Here is a 6,000-nt window from a genome sequence, read left to right on the forward strand (position 1 = left end):
GGGAGCACACGGTCTTCCTCGTGTGAAAGGGTGGGGCTTCTCATGACGTCACCCGTAGGCTTCTGAAGAGCAGAATTAAAGTTTATTGGGCGGCTCTAATCGTTGCCATCTTGGCAGTGTCACGTGCGCTATCCACACAGAAAATAACTGGACAAAGAGGGGAGGGGGAGCTGTGAGTGTAGGGGTGGATGATTGACACCCATCAAATTCCAAGCGGTCTGTAGCTAAGAGCTAAGTGAGCTAGCCATGAGCTAACCGGCTAGTTGAGGTAGGCAGGTAAAAGCTAAGGCACAGTGGTAGCTGGCTAAAACCTATGGTTGTGTTGCATTCTGCCTTCTTGCTGTCAGAAATCAGATAACTGTCAATCAAAAGGACACGCCCCTAATTATACTGAATTTTAAGATTAAATAACATCTGAGTGATAAAAATGAATAATTTTCTGTTTTAACCAGGCTGTAAGCATGTTTATTTCTGCTGTGAAGTTGGCCTTTTTAACACGAAAATCTGTGGGGATTGACTCCCTTTTGGAGCCCCTAGGGATAAGGATAAGGGATGAAATACAACTGTTGGTACCTCCGCATAGGCTTCACTTTTAATTGCCGGAGATTGCCGTTTGAGCACAACACAAGACCGGCAGACTGGTTTCATCTCATCCACTTCTTTTTGTCTATTTGAATACTTCACTGAGTAGCTACAACGTTCCTGAACAGGAGATACAACATCAGAAGAGGATCTTCAAGGTTTCTCCTTGTAATTCACTCATCATAACATCTTCAGAGGCTGGGCCACACAGCGCTGTTGTTTATGGGGATGCATCAATACTGATACAGATATCAGTATCGGTTCAATACCAAGAGTGTGTACTCGTACTTGGTATTAATAAAAGTGTACAGATACCACACTAGTCAAGCCAGCGCAGATGTGTTTGATGACATTCTTCAGATGTGTTTTTTTAAAAAAAATGCCTTGAATGTTAAAATGTGACATTTGTTACACTAAAAGCGAGATCTTTGTTGCAAAACCACACATTTATAGTTGTATTTAGGTAAAATGTGCTAAATCAAAATAAAACTTATTGAAATTGTTAGATTTGTAATGTTATTATATTTGCATTGGTGAGGTAACTTCAGAAAGGATGGGTCATTTATTACAACCTAATAAAATCTTACACAGTTATAACAGCAGTAATAACCATGGTCACAATACTGTTCACATAAACAGATTTGGTATGGGCAAATGTCGGTATCAGCAAATATTCAAACTTCAGATATCTGTATCGGATCAGAACTCCCAAAAAGTGGATCGGTGCATCCAAAAAATAAAAAATAAATTAATTTAAAAAAAAAAAAAAAAAAAAAAAAAAAAAATATATATATATATATATATATATATATATATATATATATATATATATATACCATTACGCCCCTTGTTCCCGAACAACAAAACAAAGATGTAAAATGTCCCTGCCTCATCTATCATACATGGCTGTGCAGGATTTCCTTTTAGTCAAGGAAATGTTATTTGAATTTCACGCAGCTGTGGGTCAAGTGTAACTCATGCACTTGGCCTCAATGAGCTATCCACGAAACCTTGAGGAGGGTCACACATCTGTGTAAATAAAATGATATGAAGTTTCATTAACCTCTAAAAGGACATTATCACGGTATTTTTTAACATTTAACATGTAGCACACTGTTATACTGAGACCAAATGAGAAGTCGTCACCGACGCCGAGTCCTGTCAACATTCGTTGTGAACATGGAATCAGAAGGGAAGAGCAGGTGTCGTTACACCACAACATATTCTGTCTCCACGTTGGAGGCAATGATTTACCTTGTATTCTGTTGTCACTATTGTGTGATAAGTTTGCCGTAGTGCCATACATGATCCCTTTAGACTATATATTACCAGAAAACTGCATTGGATGGCAGTGAAAATCGGGTAATAATAATCCACTGTCCTCATACGGGGGTCTTTAAAGCAGCGCAACAGAGCTGCAGTTTGGCCTTTTCTGAAGAATAGCAATTTGACTTCATCCATTTTTGTTACAGACATCAAAACTTCCAATCTTAAGCAGCGTTTTAGAGAAAAAGTTATTTTGAAGAGGCTAAATGATTTTGACAACTTGTGATATGTTTATAAAATTCCAGACGCAGTATGAGACGCCACTTTTAAATAACCTCAGATCCACTAATGACCAGAAGGAAGTGTGTTGGCGGTTCTTTGTGTGCATAAGTATTCGAGAAATAATGGACGTGTGTTTTTCAGTCAGATAGGTTATTTTTTCATGTTTAATTTGATGTTTAAATTATTTTATTTGATATTCAATGATTGCTGTTATTATGTTGAGCTCTCTGGTATGAAAAGTGTAATTAATTTGAAATTTTTAGTATCTACTTACACTGCACATCTAGTTTAAATTTTTTGGAGCTTATAAATAAATTGTTAAAGTTTTAGGTGATTTTTCTTTTTGGTGAGGACAGCTGGAGAGATAATCTACAGTCTGACTTGTTTTGCTTTCCAATTACTCTGTTTGAGGGGGGAAGCAAACTCAAACTATCCTTTAAATAGTGCAGTTAATTTTTGAGCAAGTAACTCATCCTCAAGAATCTAATCAGAGCAGGCCTCAGTGGAGCGTTTCTTCTGATGACCTTGTGCTTCCCAGGTTTGATTGTTGTCAGTATTGGAATATTGACATCAGTCTTCAGAGACATCAAACCAAACTCAAGCCTGTAATCCCTTTGCAATCAGACGCCAACATCTCAGGTAAAAAAATACAGTGCAAATGTGAACCCCTTGGCAAACCAGAGCCTCTTCATTTTCAGTTTGATTAACTTTTTTTCCCCCTAAGGAAAACATTTACAATCGTGGACTCAACTCTTTTGCACGCCACAGAGATTAAACAGTATTGAATCATTATGATATACCAGTATATTGGACCTAGAAGATTTTCTTGCTCGTGCTGCAGTGATTTCATGCTGTTTTTAGAGTTATTGCACCGAGACCCGTTTGGCTTTCAGAGTCATGCTTCGCCCTCTTGGGATAAAAACACAGGGACATGTTTTCATGTGCACAGTTACATCTCTGTCCATGAGGCCTTTGCTCTTTCATCCTTGTTCTACTATTCTCCTCAGCCCGTCTCTCACGCTCTCTTGAGCTGCAGTGATAGCCTCCAGTGTTTAAGTGTCATGCCGCATGACTTATACATGAGATGCTGCTCTTTATTCATCTTTGGGACTCCAACAGAGTGAGTGTGGCTCTCCACCGTCTGTATCACTTCAGCTGTTGTGTCTTTCTAACCTTTCGTCTTCTTACATATAGAGACATTAAGTCTGTGTGCATTGACACCTGGGAGTCTCTGGGGACCCCCCTGGAAATGAAAATGTCTAAAAACAACAGCCTAACACTCTAAAGTTTGGATTTGTGTAAATATGTTTGTGTGTGAGAGACGTGTTAGCATCTGGAGTCATGGATGCCTTGAAATATTAACAATAATCATATTAAAAGATTGAAATGTCAACAAAGGGTTGATACTAGGGGAGGGACTTGATGAACAAATTAATGTAATTAACCACAGGCTCTGTAATTATTTAGCTTGTACAACATCTGTGCTAATTAGCCTGGGAGGGAGAGGGGGGGCTTAGCAGTTGCTGCTAACAGTTGTTCTTTTAATGTTACTCACCAAGAATCTTTGATATCGCCAGAAAAGACATCAGACTTGTTGATGCTCGCTCTGTCTTTAAATAGACTCATTGAAGCGGTCTGAAACCTTGCTAAATATAGCGCTGTTGTTATGTTAGCTGAAGTACTGTGTGCATCAGTGTAAACGGTCTACCAGGAAACTGTCCACTGACAGACATTGTGCAATTAAAGTCTCACCACTAGATGATTTAAAAATATAATGGTATTGGGATACTTTAATTAATTCATTGTAAATAATGTGTTGGTTACCAAAAAATTAACACATTAAGATTAAAGCATTTAATCGCAAGTTGCATTCCAAATGATGTGGCACGTTTGTCTGTGCACCGTACGCTGGTGCACATGCCAAAGCTTGGCTAATAACTTAGCGACGTTGGTGCTATATTTACTTAATTTTTAGACCCCTACAGTGACTGTTATTATTATTTCAAACAACTACCAATCAGTCAAGCAACTTTTTCTGGTGGTGTTGGAGATTTTTGTTGACTGCTGTGAAAGAACGTTTTCTTACCTCTTCCCAGGGAGCAGCTGAGCCTGCTAAGCATTGAACTCACAGCTGAGTTCAATGCTGAGTAAGCACCAAACACATTTTTCTTGCACACGGTGGTATATTTATAAATGAACCACTTCAGTGGACATTAGTAAGACATCCAATACACTACCACTCACTGAAGAAGAAATAAATATATAACTGCACAACGGTATTACCAAAATTTCCCTTTGTGAAAAAAGAGCTATAAATATATAGAATATTTACATCATATCATTTTAAAATGATATTTCAAAAATAATTTTTGGAGTTCATTAAAATAAATCAATGCAAAGTAAAATGTTATGATAAAGAAAAGTAATGTTGCATCTGTAGAGATAAAATACTGCATTTGAATAAAAATTTTAATGCATGCATGAAAGGGTTTAAACTGCCAAAATTAATAATTACAAAATGTAAAGGAAATAACTAATAAACTTAATTTAAAAATCAACTAATTAAGTGCCAATAAATTAAGCAAAACATATTATTTTTTCCATTAATTCATAAAATGATTATGTAGATTTCAACTGTTGTCACAAAGTGTTTACATCATCATATGATATCTGTTGTGCAATTGTATGATTGATGCTGATGATAAGTTCAGAGAGACACTCCGGTGATAATGAGAGTTCAGTCTATCCCCTCACCCCCCCTTCTTGCTTTTCCTGAGTGAGACAACCTGCTCACAACCTCTGCAGTTGAGAGTTGATCCCCTCCCATCTGCCTTTTCTTCTGACACACACACAACCTGTATACATGATTCACAGCAGCAAGTTGACATGTTAGTCACCCATCCAGCGCTTATCAACTTGACGTGTAAATGCCTGGTATTAGTCTGGAAAACTTCCGTTTTTGTTTTTTTTTTTGTCCTTTAGGGCGCCTGTGTGCCCCCAAAAAGGTTGCGCCCTGAGCGGTCGCCCACATTGCCCATAGCAAACACCGTCCCTGTATGAGAGTATGAACAACACAGTTCAGTCAAATAAATAACAAATCATTTTAGGGACAAACACAGAAAAACTAGAAAAGCTTAGATAGCACCATTCTTATTTCCACCAACGTTGTCATTTCCAAACATTTGGTTTCATACCTTTCAAATAAAAATGACATTAATAGTCAAATTATATATAAAAAAAAATATAGCAACCTTGTCTCATTTATTCTGCTTTTTCTTTATTCCAATAGTAAAACAAAAAACATCAATATATTTACAAACAGTACCTAGATGCTAGTATAACAATGCTGCACGAAAATAATTATCAAATAACCCAATTTCTGTTTCTTGGGATCCTCAAGAAGCCTTGTCCACAATTCCTTGCAGATCGTTCCCGAAATTAAATGGAAATTTAATTAGACAAAGACTCATTTTCAGGAAAAATCAGCGTAGTACTTTTTTTATATGAAGTTGCTAAAAGACAGACAGACAAATGTGGGCAAAAACACAACCTCTTTCTTACAAAGGAGTGAAATTTAAGACATGTGGGGTAGGTGTAAAGAAAAAAACAGGAAAATAAATGGCACTAATTAAAAAGTAAACACAACTAAATATTTAATTGCATAAGTAAATGGGGGTATTTATGCAGCTTTACATGAAAATAGTTGAATAACTATAGAAATATCTACTTATGTTTTATAAATTACTTGATGTAAAAGAAAAATCCCCATATTTTTGTATAATTTATTACCACATTAATTATTGAGCAATTTTATGATTTCTGTATTTATCTTTTAGTTTTTGCCAAGTTTATTCCTCCACATAAGCCAGG

This window comes from Telmatherina bonti (genome assembly GCF_933228915.1).
Source record: "Telmatherina bonti genome assembly, chromosome: 10".
NCBI classification, from domain to species: Eukaryota; Metazoa; Chordata; class Actinopteri; order Atheriniformes; family Telmatherinidae; genus Telmatherina; species Telmatherina bonti.